This window comes from Haliotis rufescens, unplaced genomic scaffold, assembly GCF_023055435.1.
Source record: "Haliotis rufescens isolate VD_foot unplaced genomic scaffold, xgHalRufe1.0.p SCAF_94, whole genome shotgun sequence".
In the NCBI taxonomy this organism is placed as follows: domain Eukaryota; kingdom Metazoa; phylum Mollusca; class Gastropoda; order Lepetellida; family Haliotidae; genus Haliotis; species Haliotis rufescens.
The window spans coordinates 308581-325090 of NW_025964388.1; positions in this window are offsets into that span (position 1 = coordinate 308581).

Consider the following 16510-nt stretch of genomic DNA (forward strand, 5'->3'; position numbering starts at 1 on the left):
TAAGATGCTAGGAATATTTCTGAGTCCCGTTAGACGGTTGGTTGGTTGGTTGGTTGTTTAACGCCGCAATATTCCAGCTATATGACGGCGGTCTGTAAAAAATCGACCCTGGACCAGATAATCCAGTGATTAATATCATGAGCATCGATCCACGCAATTGGGATACGATGACATGCATCAACCAAGTCAGCAAGCCTGACCACCCGATCCCGTTTGTCGCCTTTTACGACAAGCATAGTCACCTTTTACGGCAAGCATGAGTTGCTGAAGACCTATTCTACCCCGGAATCTTTTTTTTTTTTTTTTTTTTTTTTAGCATTTTATTTCACCTTTTCCCCGTTACATGAGGAGGATGGCAATCCAGGGCAATGGTCACCCTCACATTCTGAAGACAATGTATGTATACATTTGGGGAAAATTAAATACAAGTATTGGAAATGGTGCCAAGGTGATTTTTAAGAAATATAACAAAACATACACACAGTCAAGCATTCAAAATATTATTCAAACACTGATCCTGGCAAGAAACAAATATGAGAAAGAGATACATATGTTATTGCTGTTCTGCTTCTTCAAACAATATGTGATAAAACATCCATGATTTATAAAATGTAGCTACATTACCATTTGTAAAGGCTATATTCTTCTCAATTTTGTATCTCAGACTAACATCTTTTTGAAATATTGCGAAGCAAAGATTTGTTTTTTTTAATCTGCAAAAATATATAAAAGATTTAGCTATTAAAATAAGAAGATAAAAAACTTTGTCAGTAACAATATTTTCTTTAACACCAAATAAAACAAGTTCAGCACTTAATTTCATATGATGTATATGGCTACATTTATTTATCCAATCTAAGAAGGTTTTCCAAAATACTTGTACAAGTTCACTTTCCCAAAAAATGTGTACAATAGTTTCATCATAACATTTGCAAAAAGAACAAAGCGTGGTATCAGAAATATTCATTTTAAACAACAAAGAATTAGTTGCAAGTATTCTATGTATGATTCGATACTGAAACCAACGCAATTTCACCTCTTGTGTTGCTTTAGAAGGCTTAACACAAATAATATTCCAATTCAATTTTCCAAACTGTAACTCCCACTTTTCCTGGCCTCTTGTTTTCATATCAACAAATACAAGAAGATTATAAATATATTTAGAGCCTGTCCTTTGAGAGAAGATCTTTTTAATAGCACAGCGATGTTCTTCTACAGAGTCAGTAGGGAGTTTAGTCAAATTCAAACTGGTCAAATATCTCTTAATACCACAAACAATACCATAAAAAGCCAAGAAAGTAGATTTTATCTTGTACATGTCTTTGAATTCTTCAAAAGATATGAATTCATGATTATGATTTACAATGTCTGCTATTTGGGTGATACCTTTATCAACCCAATCTTTCAAGAATATTGGTAATTTATTAACTTTGATGTTGCGAATGAAAAAAATAGGTTCAGCTAAAAAACTGCTGAAAGTATCTGGTACAATCTTCTTATCAAAATCTACAAAAGCTTCATAACAGTTTTTCCAAAATAAATTATAAAACAAACACAGTTTCTTTTCTATAAAATGAGATCCAAACTCTTCGACTTCATTAACAAAAGGAAATGCAGCCTTGTGGATGTCTTTCCACTTTTTGGTATCTCCACATAATAATCGCCATATCCAAGTAATCTTAATAGACTTTTAGTCTTTTAACTTTATCAGTCTTTCCGTTCCACAAAAAACTTAAAGAGCATGTTATTTAATGTTTTAAGAAATTCTTGGGAGAGATCCGGCAATGATAACAACAAATAGTCTACCCCGGAATCTTCACGGGTCCCGTTAGACGGCAAACAAACAACCAAATTTGAATTATGTATTGGTTGCACGTGCAAGTTCTGGGACAGCCAAACATTGCAGCTACCAGTCCTTCGTTGTACAAAGCGATCTTAGCGCTAAGGTGATCGTAACTCCCTTACCTTAACATACGACAGTTGTAGTTGTTTTTTTACAACTGTTTGTTTGTTTGTTGTTTAACGCCGCACTCAGTAATATTCCAGCTATATGACGGAGGCTTGTAAATAAATGAGCCTGGACAAGGCAATCCAATGACTGACATTATGAGCATCGATCTACGCAATTGGAATACGATGACATTCATCAACCAAGACAGCGAGCTTGACCAGCCGATCCCGTTAGTCGCCTCTTACAAGCATAGCCGAACTTTACGGTAAGCATGGGTTGGTGAAGGCCTATTCTAACCCGGATCTTCACGGGGCTTTTGTACAACTGTACCCCACCCCTCATTAGTCCGCTCTGAAGACAGACAGACAGACAGACTGATAGACAAGTATTGGGTGCCGGGAGTTCCATCGGAGATGTTACCCAAGATATAAAAAAAAACGTTGTAAATAAAATCACGTACTGCAACACTCAGACCATGAACCTGGATCCATTGACGTCGCTGACGTCGTTAGGTGAGTGATTTCCAAATCACGTCAGCAATAATAAGCAATATTGTGACTTTCGGCGTTGGTTTGATAACTTTTAAATACCCTATAGCAAGATGTATGACACAAACCAAAAGCCGTTATTTCTGCAAATAGCCAATCGAACGCAGCTAATGTTATTAAGTAACACAATTGAAGAGACTTCACCACTGATAACCTTTTGTTCAAGGACGTTACACAGAGAGATTACTTATCGAGCATGTGTGTCATTTACTGATTTTACGAAACGAGTGTCCGAATTCTTGTATTTCCCGAGCGAGAGCGAAGGTAATACGTGAATTCTTACACGGATGTAAAAAAAATCAGTGTGAGACACATGCGAATGAAATAATTTCTTCATCACTAATTATTTCTTAATCCTTTTAATAGGTTTCGAAAAATACACTGATCAACTACTGTCTCAGTAAACTACCATTGCCCAATGACGTCAACAATCTTCAGCTATGGCGTCGTTCGTAGTGTGACGTCCATCAGACTTGACGTCAGACTAAGATTCGAATAACGTCAACAATGCCGTGCGGATGACGTGAACAATACACTGGTGCGCGTGAAGTGATACTGCACGAAGAAAGTTGTACGAATATACGATGTTTACGAACTCGCTTATTTCTAACCCTATGGTTAATAAACGCTTCTCTGACGTCATAATCATTTTGGAACATTTATTCTAAATTTACCCGTAACCCGTTACTTCATTGGTTCTTTGTTTGTTTGTTGTTTAACGCCACACTCAGCAATATTCCAGCTATATGACGACGGTCGGAAAATAATCGAGTCTGGACCAGACAATCCAGTGATTGACATCATGAGCATAGATCCACGAAATTGGGATACTATGACATGCATCAACCAAGTCAGCGAGCGTGACTACCCGATCTCGTTAGTCGCCTCTTACGACAAGCATAGTCACCTTTTTACAGCAAACATGGGTTGCCGAAGACCTATTCTACCCCGGATCTTCACGGGTCCCCCTTAGTGTTCAGGTGTATATTTATCGATAGTCCCCTGTGAAAACATTCCGCTTTTCCCGTTCGTCTGTATTACCCAATAGTCAGGGATAAAAAAATGCAAAACCTATAAATTTATTAAAGAAACATGTGTTAACGATGTTTTCAAAGATGTTTTACAAAGACTGACTAAATGTAAAAATATATCCTCTCTTCCAAAACGAACTGAAGACTAAGCGAAAAGTTTTGTGGTCAAATATCAGTTATAAAATATCCTTTCTTATTTTAATTGCTTTTGTCAGTTTATGTATACCAGATAGGAACTCTTTCGACCAAGCAGTGAGTGAGTGAGTGAGTTTGGTTTTACGCCGCTTTTAGCAATATTCCAGCAATATCACGGCGGGGGACACCACAAATGGGCTTCACACATTGTACCCATGTCGGGAATCGAACCCGGGTCTTCGGCGTGACGAGCGAACGCTTTAACCACTTCGACCAAGCAGAGGTTTAAGATTCTGAAAAGTCATCTTACACAACGGACAGGCAGTTTTACTCACACCCACTTTTTAACAGGATCTGACTGATGAAAAGATAGCCCGGGGCTTAAATAAACCCGTTAATGATCAGGAATTGGCAAGTGAAGGTGTGTTGCTGGCACAACGTGACAGGAAAAGTCCATAATATAAACAGTTTTAACAGGAACTGACAGATAAAGTGACAGCTCGGGGCTAAACAAAACCCGTTAAAGATCAGGAATTGGAAGGTGAAGATGTGTCTCTGGGACCCCGTGACAGAAAAAGTATAACATAATTTGTCCTAATATATATAGACCTGGGTATATATATATATATTTCCCGCCTCAGTCGAAAATGGTACAAAGTTGGTCAGTTTTGATGTAGTTAGTTTATATTCAAACATTCCCCATGATCTCGGCATGGAAGCTATTGAATACTGGATAAATAAACACCGTTCGGAAATCCGAGAAGACATTACCTCGGAATTCATTATCGATAGTATTTAATTTATTCTAAACAATAATACTTTTAATTTTGATGGTTCTCATTACAAACAAGTTAAAGGCACAGCAATGGGGACAAAATGGCCCCTACTTATGCAACCCTTGTACTTGGTTATTTGGAGGAAAAACTGCACTCAAAAATTGAAGAAAAATTCGGCATTGAATTTGGACAGGGATTTCAAGATTAATGGAAAAGATTTTTAGATGATTATTTTGTTCTGTGAAATCGGAATGAAAACAATCTACAGTGTTTAATTTGATAGATATTTTTCAGACACTCCATCCAAGTTTAATCTTTACTTTAGAGATGAGCGATAACAATCTATCGTTTCTAGATGTAATGGTTACAATTTCAAACAATAACATTAAAACAGATGTATATTACAAACCAACCGATTCCAAACAATACCTCAATTACAATTCCTGTCACCCCCGTCATACTAAAACCAGTGTCCCTTACTCATTAGCACGTATAATCTGCGCGATAGTATCTAATTCAGATCCTGCCCAATATAGACTCGATGAACTGAGTGAGTCTATATTAGAAGGAAACTACCCTAGAAAAATACCGGAACACGCAATAAACAAGGCTAAATCACATAACCGTTGTGATCTTTTAAAACCTAAAGATAAACCTAACGAGAGTGTTCTCCCTTTTGTTACAACCTTTAATCCCCCAAACCCGGAAATATTTGGAAGTGTTCGGGAAACACTGTATTCTTTAAATAAGTGTAAAGAACTAAAACAAAAAAATATCACAAAATAAACTTATTAAAAGTAAAAGAGAGAGACAAAATCTGAAACAGATTCTTACTAGGGCTTCTTTTTCAAATGGAAAACAAGGATGTAAAACAGTACAAACGTGTAACAGACCAAATTGTGGTACTTGCCACAACAATGTTGTTCTTTTACATTCAAAGACGGAAAAACTTTCTATGTCCATGAAAATATGAATTGTGCTTCAAAAAACTTGATTAATGTCATACAATGTGCTAGATGCAAGGCCGAATACATTGGACAGACAGGGCACACCCTAAGAGTGAGAGTGAGGGTCCACCGACAAAAAATAAGGGACCCTTCTTGTCGGTGTATCCCACTCAGTCAACACATTGATCAGTGTGCCGGGAATAATGCACCAAATTTTGTGATATTCCCGTTTTACAAATGTGACAATGATGCACTGAGAAAGATAGAGGAACGTTTTTTTATTAATACTTTCAAACCAAAATTAAATGGCCTGAAATAATTTAATTATTTTATACAATTACATGTATTGTACATTTTACTGCCACTACAATACTTATTTCTGTATGTGCCGTACGCCTGTCTTATTGTGACGTCACAAAGTTAGATTGTACTATGACGTCATACTATGTTAGAGTGCACTGTGACGTCAAAACGGCGTAACGGTATAACTGTGCTCTTGAAAATCACATGCGTGAAACCGGTTGAGTAAATAATAATAATATGAGAATATACTAAAAATAGACCTGGGTGCCGGAGACGTCTCCTGAATGTATATAGTGAAACAAGGGGGAATATATTGAATATATAGACCTGGGTGTCGGAGACGTCTCCTGAATATATATAGTGAAACTAGGGGGAATATATTGAATGTATAGACCTGGGTGCCGGAGACGTTTCCGAATATGTACAATAAAACTCGGGGGAATATACTGAATATATAGACCTGGGTGTCGGAGACGTCTTCTGAATATGTATAGTGAAACAAGGGGAATATATTGAATATATAGACCTGGGTGCCGGAGACGTCTCCTGAATATATATATAATGAAACTAGAGGGAATATATTGAATATATAGACCTGGGTGTCGGAGACGTCTTCTGAATATATATATAATGAAACTAGGGGGAATATATTGAATATATAGACCTGGGTGTCGGAGACGTCATCTGAATATATATAGTGAAACTCGGGGGAATATATTGAATATGTAGACCTGGGTTCCGGAGACGTCTCCTGAATATATATAATGAAACTAGAGGGAATATATTGAATATATAGACCTGGGTGCCGGAGACGTCTCCAATAATATATATAGTGATACTAGGTGAATTATACCGAATATGTAGACCTGGGTGCCGGAGACGTCTCCTGAATATATATAGTGACACTAAGGGGAATATATTGAATATATAGACCTGGGTGCCGGAGACGTCTCCTGAATATATATAGTGAAACCCGGGGAATATACTGAATATATAGACCTGGGTGCCGGAGACGTCTCCTGAATAATATATAATGAAACTCGGGGGAATATATTGAATATGTAGACCTGGGTGCCGGAGATGTCTCCTGAATATATATAGTGACACTAAGGGAATATATTGAATATATAGACCTGGGTGCCGGAGACGTCTTCTGAATATATATAGTGACACTAGAGGGAATATATTGAATATATAGACCTGGGTGTCGGAGACGTCTTCTGAATATATATAGTGACACTAGAGGGAATATATTGAATATATAGACCTGGGTGCCGGAGACGTCTTCTGAATATATATAGTGACACTAGAGGGAATATATTGAATATATAGACCTGGGTGTCGGAGACGTCTTCTGAATATATATAGTGACACTAGAGGGAATATATTGAATATATAGACCTGGGTGCCGGAGACGTCTTCTGAATATATACAGTGACACTAGAAGGAATATATTGAATATATAGACCTGGGTGTCGGAGACGTCTTCTGAATATATATAGTGACACTAAGGGGAATATATTGAATATATAGACCTGGGTGTCGGAGACGTCTTCTGAATATATATAGTGACACTAGAGGGAATATATTGAATATATAGACCTGGGTGTCGGAGACGTCTTCTGAATATATATAGTGACACTAGAGAGAATATATTGAATATATAGACCTGGGTGCCGGAGACGTCTTCTGAATATATATAGTGACACTAGAGGGAATATATTGAATATATAGACCTGGGTGTCGGAGACGTCTTCTGAATATATATAGTGACACTAGAGGGAATATATTGAATATATAGACCTGGGTGCCGGAGACGTCTTCTGAATATATATAGTGACACTAGAGGGAATATATTGAATATATAGACCTGGGTGCCGGAGACGTCTTCTGAATATATATAGTGACACTAGAGGGAATATATTGAATATATAGACCTGGGTGCCGGAGACGTCTTCTGAATATATATAGTGACACTAGAGGGAATATATTGAATATATAGACCTGGGTGTCGGAGACGTCTTCTGAATATATATAGTGACACTAGAGGGAATATATTGAATATATAGACCTGGGTGCCGGAGACGTCTTCTGAATATATACAGTGACACTAGAAGGAATATATTGAATATATAGACCTGGGTGTCGGAGACGTCTTCTGAATATATATAGTGACACTAGAGGGAATATATTGAATATATAGACCTGGGTGTCGGAGACGTCTTCTGAATATATATAGTGACACTAGAGGGAATATATTGAATATATAGACCTGGGTGCCGGAGACGTCTTCTGAATATATATAGTGACACTAGAGGGAATATATTGAATATATAGACCTGGGTGTCGGAGACGTCTTCTGAATATATATAGTGACACTAGAGGGAATATATTGAATATATAGACCTGGGTGCCGGAGACGTCTTCTGAATATATATAGTGACACTAGAGGGAATATACTGAATATATAGACCTGGGTGTCGGAGACGTCTTCTGAATATATATAGTGACACTAGAGGGAATATATTGAATATATAGACCTGGGTGTCGGAGACGTCTTCTGAATATATATAGTGACACTAGAGGGAATATATTGAATATATAGACCTGGGTGCCGGAGACGTCTTCTGAATATATATAGTCCGTAGAGGGAATATATTGAATATATAGACCTGGGTGTCGAAGACGTCTTCTGAATATATATAGTGACACTAGAGGGAATATATTGAATATATAGACCTAGGTGCCGGAGACGTCTTCTGAATATATATAGTGACACTAAGGGGAATATATTGAATATATAGACCTGGGTGCCGGAGACGTCTTCTGAATATATACAGTGACACTAGAGGGACTATATTGAATATATAGACCTGGGTGTCGGAGACGTCTTCTGAATATATATAGTGACACTAGAGGGAATATATTGAATATATAGACCTGGGTGTCGGAGACGTCTTCTGAATATATATAGTGACACTAGAGGGAATATATTGAATATATAGACCTGGGTGTCGGAGACGTCTTCTGAATATATATAGTGACACTAGAGGGAATATATTGAATATATAGACCTGGGTGTGGGAGACGTCTTCTGAATATATATAGTGACACTAGAGGGAATATATTGAATATATAGACCTGGGTGCCGGAGACGTCTTCTGAATATATATAGTGACACTAGAGGTAATATAGTGAATATATAGACCTGGGTGTCGGAGACGTCTTCTGAATATATATAGTGACACTAGAGAGAATATATTGAATATATAGACCTGGGTGCCGGAGACGTCTTCTGAATATATATAGTGACACTAGAGGGAATATATTGAATATATTGACCTGGGTGCCGGAGACGTCTTCTGAATATATATAGTGACACTAGAGGGAATATGTTGAATATATAGACCTGGGTGTGGGAGACGTCTTCTGAATATATATAGTGACACTAGAGGGAATATATTGAATATATAGACCTGGGTGTCGAAGACGTCTTCTGAATATATATAGTGACACTAGAGGGAATATATTGAATATATAGACCTAGGTGCCGGAGACATCTTCTGAATATATATAGTGACACTAGAGGGAATATATTGAATATATAGACCTGGGTGCCGGAGACGTCTTCTGAATATATATAGTGACACTAGAGGGAATATATTGAATATATAGACCTGGGTGCCGGAGGGAGTGAATGTTACGTGAATATGGAGAGTGGAACTAGTGGGTTTCTATTGAACACATGTCTATACTATAGACCTTGGTGCCGAGAATGTGTATCGAATATAATGGACCTACAGCTTGTGTAACGACGTTTTATAGACCAGTTCCGACAATGTGGAACGACGTGGGATACATGGAATAATTACAGACCTGACTGCCGAGGATGTCCCCTAAATTTATTTAAGTGGAGTCTACACGGAATTTATTGAGGACTGGGTGTCGAAGATATGTCTTGAACATGTTTATAGTACATCTACATGGCGTGTTTTGCATACACCCACGTGATTGTCGTTGTTTGGCAGCACCGGGAGTTCAAACTCGGTTCCAGCATCCCCGTGCATGGTTACCCAGAGCTCTGTGGCGATGTTATTATTGCGATGAACCACAAGTTCGCCACCAGTTCCTCTGCCTCATCCAAACGACCACCGCATCTGCTCCATGTCCCCCCCCCCCCCCTTTACCTCCCGTCCCACCTCCCCCGCAAACAGAAGCAACGGCATCCTTGCACAGTGGCTGCAACAGAAGCCAGTCGGTGGAAGCTCAGATCACGTGACCGTCGAGGGGGGTCTGATAAGTAAACTGGAGGAACTTTGTGTACCATCCGTGTTAGTTTAGACACAACATTCCACCATGGCGATCATATTCTATTACACATCGTGTCCATTCAACAAAAAGGTAAGAATTTGATCACTTTCGAACTCTTCTGATCAAACTGACAATTTGGCCTAGTTCTGCTGGTAGCATCGGAATACGGGGTAGACTGAGAAAAACATGGCGTCTCAAGACAGCTGCTTTGGCCGTGGCCTTGAGTCGGGTCCTGTCATGATCCAGACTTTGTTTGGTCTGTATAATGTCTGTTGATTTCAAAACGTTTTGTTCACGTGCATGGGGTCAATTTCATTTTGATTCGCTTTGGCATTCTACTTATTTATAACTTTCTTTATTAGTCATTTGTTCGCCCAACACTTCTTAGTCAAATGTAAACATAATAGTCACCGAATGTAATGAAAACATGAAATTAATTAGGTATGTATTGAAGAATTATTTTTAGGAAATAAATAAATGTGTGATGACATACGTTTCAATATGTGCTAAGTTTGATACCTGACAGACAGTCAAATTTCTTTGTACAAGGGCCTATTGACCCATTGTACAAAATACATTTACATCATAAACTACTATATAGGAGTTACCTAATCAACACATCCTTTTGTTGGAAACACGAGAGAGAGAGAGAGAGAGAGAGAGAGAGAGAGAGAGAGAGAGAGAGAGAGAGAGAGAGAGAGGATTGGTTCCTTTAATTTCGTTAGTATATATATTTCAAAGCACCTTTTCGTTATGTACAAAGGAGTAAAACCACAAGAGATTCATCCTAAAAGTGGATCTTGTAACTTTCGGGAAGCACCGACACTCGTGGTCACTGTTAGGTCACGCTGACCATATGTCCAGGTCACGCGCTGAGGTCATCTGGCATATGACGTACCACATCTGGTTCCCATACAAGACCTATCACTTCCGGGTTATGTACAGTTTCAAGGAGTTCTGTTTTCGGTAACTATGATATTGTTGTTGTTTGGCGATTCGACTTCCCGTTTCTATTTTACTGTTACTACTTTGCTGTTTTCCCTGTTGTATGGCGTTATCTGTTGCTAGGTAACGGCTATATTATTAGTGTATATCTAGCGGTGGAGATATAATAGAAGATGTTTTATCTGTTCATTTTATGCCGGGACTACTTTCAGTCTGCATCATTGACACTATGAGGAAGAGAATTTATGGATGTCAACTTCTGTATCATAATGGTCCGGACTAGTACAAGCAGCCACACAAACACACACACGTACATGCACGTCGCTATATAAGTGCAATAATCTTGGACGTGACGTTAAACCCAATTTCACCTCACCTCACCTCACCTCACCTCACCTCACCTCACCTCACCTTCTAAAGACTTGATTCACACAATGGATTTCTGTCTGAGATCAGTAGGATAACATATAGAGAGTCAGCGTAAGTCAGCGTGATATTGCAGCAAGTAACTGTGTCTTTCGTGATCATGGAAATATCAACTTTGTCGGGACACGAGATTAGATAGTTAGTCGAACATCCAGGGTAGAATAGGTCTTCAGCAACCCATGCTTGCCATAAAAGGTGACTATGCTTGTCCTAAGAGGCGACTAACGGGATCGAGTGGTCAGGCTCGCTGACTTGGTTCGTGCATGTCATCGTATCCCAGTTGCGTGGGTCGATGCTTAAGATGTCCATCACTGGATTGTCTGGTCTCGATTATTTACAGACCGCCGTCATATAGCTGGAATATTGCCGAGTGCGCCGTTAAACAACAAACAAACAAAGTTCTGTTCCGATGGGTCGGTCAGTCTCGATGTCATGACTCACCATTACAAGAAACGATGTAGACATGTACTAAATTCTGTATTTACGAGATTTTCACCACATCTGATGTTCAACAAGATGGTATTGTTAAACCTTCTAAATTATTCGAATGTAGTTCATTGCACAGTGAAACATCCATTGGTTCCGTCGTGAAATAGATAACGACGATACGATATCAAAAAGGGGCGTGGAAAAAAGGTTGTTTTTCCTTTTTATACCTTTATTAATAAGCCCCCCCCCCCCCCCTCCCCCCCCCCGAAAAAATAAAATAATAATAATAATAAAAAAATAAAAAAATAAAATAAAATAAAAAAATATATAAAATAAAAATAAATAAATAAAAATATAAAAATATAAAAATAAAAAATAAATAAAAATAGAAAAAAGTGGTGATAATATTGATTCGTGGACAATGGATGGTGATTTTGGAGTATCGTTCAGAAACATCCACGTAAACAAAGACGTTCTAAAAATAGCTGTACGTCATTCCTATAAATATGGAGGCTTGTACGCATCAAGTCAGGATTTGAGTAACCGTGACTCACACTTTGGCAGAGACGAGAACACGTCCACGTTTGGGGCTCCCACTTGGTAACTTTGTGCCCTGATTAAGCATTACAAAATAGGCTATCTGTTGAATTTGTTATCGAATGCGCACACGTCAAGCTATATGGCAGTTTTTTTCTGTTGAAGCATTTAGCCCTCTGCATATGCTGCACGTGTGTCAATATGTCTCACCTATGTCACACCTCTTGTTGGGCTATGATATGCAATGCTTTGTTTGCTTTTATACATGGCCATGTGACATGTTATACATAGTACATACATGACAAGTATCATATGGCAGTGTTAATAACACCAGTCACAGATACGATACTCAAAGAATAATAGCCCACCACTCAAACTTTCTAAGGGGGGCACGGGTGGCCCAGTCGTCTAAGGCGCCGCGATTTGCTGTGCAGAGTTGCGTCCCTTGGGCACGCCAGAAACCTATGACTGTGGGTTCGAATCCCGGTTCGCCCCGATTATGTTTCTAGGTTTGTCAGCACCATACCCGTGCTCGTGGGTTTCACCGAAGTGGTAAACGTCTGAGACCTGTATCACTTCGGGCTTTCCTCCAACATTAAGCTGACACGCCGTGATATAACTGGAATACTGTTAAAAGCGGCGTTAAACCCAACTCACTCACTCACTCAATCTTTCAAATATACTGCCGGGGAAAAGAAACTATACACCCATGTTTGATGGAGGCTAAAAATGAAACAAACAAAAAATGGTTATTCGATGGTGATGTATTTGATACGGGTATCATCGTTGTGTTTGGGGTGTTTTGCAGTGTTTTCAGCCTAGTAACGTTTTTATAACGTATGTTTTTTTTAGTCTAATCTAATTTTTTTACTCACTCATTCCCAAACCTATACGTATTTGAAGGGTTCAGTGAAACCTTTTTGGTTTGAAGTGTACGGGACACTAGAACTCTTTTCCAGCTCGCGACAGTTCGAGGCAAGCGGAGAAGCGATATTATCATCCAAAACTGGTTCCCACAGGAGATGTGGCTTGGATGAGATCAAGCGATATCTACACTGTAGATATGGCTGCAATGAAATTACATCACAATGCTTTGCAGACCATTGTGACGTCACTGGATACCATGACATCACAATCAAATGACATCACTAATGGCTCTGCTACTGAAGCTGTTAGCAGTACTTTTTACACCGAAGACACTGCTAATTATTGTCTACAAATTGAAAAAGTTGGAAGAATGATGTTGGATGATAAATAAAATCTCACCCTCGTGTCTTTTGATATCAAATATATAAACACTTGTTGATAAAAGTGACAAAAATCCTCGGCAAGCCTCGGAGTTTTCCCACTTTTATCAACTCGAGTTGATATATTTGATATCAAAAGACACGAGGGTGAGATTCTCTATTAAGCCACTGTGCATGTGTAGCGATCGTATTAAGTCGATTGTATAAACCCATAGCATAACACAGATATATAGCAGTCGTAGCGTAGGACTTTGTGGAACTGGGCCTGTAGACCATAAATTTATATCGTCTTAACAGAGACATTGTCATAACAGTGTTCGGGTTAACGAGTTTTAGATGTACATAGATATATGTGTATTGGGTTTTGAAATCTCAGCATGCGGATTCCATCACTGTAAATGCTTCAGCGTTTTCCTTAATATTTGGTTTGGCGCTCTGCAGATCCAAAATTAAATATGTATATAAACTACAACTCTTAGAACGCAATTCTATCTTCCTTTAGAATATGATGACTTAGTAATAGGTAGTCTGTCTTACAGACCCTGATACAAATATACAGCCCATGCAAGTCTATAATGTTTGGCAAGTCTAGAATACAGGAGTTTCTGAAAATGAAGAGAGTCTCTGAGCTCCCTTTTATTGTATTTATATTAAGATAATTGAACAACTGTGTTTTTCTGTACGATATGTTCATATCAGAGACTAGATGTCACTCTAAGTAATAGGGGGAAAAATAGTTGACGTGGGAAGGGAAGTAACTCTTCGGCACATCACACGCACGGCGTTGCCTAGTGGTTAAAGCTCTCCCTCATCACGCCTGAGGTCCGGGTTCGACTTCCCACGTGGATACAATGGATGGAGGCCATTTCTGGTGTGTCACTGTCTTCATATTGTTGGAATATTAATAAAAGCGAATCATACACAAGCAACTCACCAAATGCGTGGATCGATGCTCATGATGTCAATCTCCCCGTGAAGATTCTGGGGTAGAATAGGTCTTCAGCAACCCATGCTTGCCGTAAAAGGCGACTATGCTTGTCGTAAAATGCGACTAACGGGATCGGGTGGTCAGGCTCGCTGACTTGGTTGATGCATGTCATCGATCCCATTTGCGTGGATCGATGCTCATGATATCAATCACTGGATTGTCTGGTCCAGACTCGATTATTTACAGACCGCCTTCACATAGCTGGAATATTGCTGAGTGCGGCGTTAAACAACAAACAAACACTTGATTCAAATTGTATTTCACCCAACCGACCACAAGTTTCATATGCTCTGTCAAAGTTGTGTATACCACTCGCGCTGTTGTTTTGGAAACAAAATGGCAACTCTGATAAAAAAATGGATTGTGTTATTTGTGTCAGAGCAGTCAATGTAAGTAAACACGCATTCACAAGGCTATCGACATATCCTTTATGGTGTTTATTATAGCGACGATATAATCCCGTTGCAACAAATATATGTCGATCCCATTTCAGTATCCTGACATTACAAAGAACGCCAGTGAGTACCCCACGGTGCACTCAATTCCATAGCATATTTATCAACGAAGATATCCTTTGATAATATATGAATTCCGTACTAGCTTGCCCTCAGGCACACGAAGACCCCATGCCATGTTGACTGATTGACTGTTTAGTTTATGTTTACGTTTAAATAAAAAACAACATTCCTCTTGCGTATACTGCAACTTTAACTATATTACAGGTGCGTCTGTGTTCTCGTTTTAATGTGTATGTTGGCACTGATGGCTATTTCTAGACTAACATCTAGTCTCTGAAATGAACACATCTTACATAAAAAAACCAGTTGTTCAGTTATCTTAATAAAAATATAATAAAAAGGAGCCCAGTGACTCTCTTCATTTTCTGATACTGCAGTGATCTAGACTTGCCAAACATTATAGACTTGCATGGGCTGTATTTGATATATATTTGTATCAGGGTCTGTAAGACAGACTAGGATATTTCCACTGTATGAACTTTGGCATCCAAAAAGTGTTTGCTGGCGTCAGTGATAAAATGACTTTAAAATATGGTTAACACGTTTCCTAAAAATTACACAATTTAATACTTTAACATTTTTGTATTGCTATGAACTTATTTATTTCCCACGAGACACTCAAAAAGAGCAGGTTGTTTTTGAGAGTAAGTGAAGAGTGTTTTACGCCGCAACAGCCATTTTGAACAATTACTACGAATTCTTGTCAGAGATCTGAATGGAAATACAAGAAATGGCACTCGTGACAACTGACCGCATTTGTTTATATTAAGTTTACTATTTGACGATGTTTGAAAAATGCTGAATAATCAAAGATGTGTAAATATCAAATTTAGAAAAAACTGAACTCTTTAAATGTGACGGTAAATCTTGTCGTCCAATCGAATAACTCGATAGATGAAGTTGGTGACGAGGCTATGGTAGCGAATGGGTCCAAGGTATGAGCATACTATTAAGCCCTCTCATTGACATCTTTTATTCCGATACGACATCTCTGATTCTCTGAGGATTTCTCTGCAGAAGGTCGCGTCAGGCAAACCTTGAACGCCCAATCTGAATGAAGGATGCTTGACATAAATTTGAGCCAGTCCATCTTCCCGAGGCAAGGGAGTTAACTGACTTTAAAAGTGGAAACTGGACTTTTATAGTCAGTTAACTCCTTTGTCTCGGGAAGATGGAGCCAGTCAGATGTTAGCTTTTTTATACGAATCGACTTCATTTTTTAACCACCAATTTCGAACTTCGCTAAAGGGAAGTGCAGAACACGAATATACTCAGGATAGTACATCCCTTTATCGATCCCAAGTGTGTGGATCGATGCTCATGATATTAATTACTGAATTGTCTGGTCCAGACTCGATTATTTACAGTCCGCCGTCATGTAGCTGGAATATTGCTGAGTGCGGCGTTAAACAACCTTT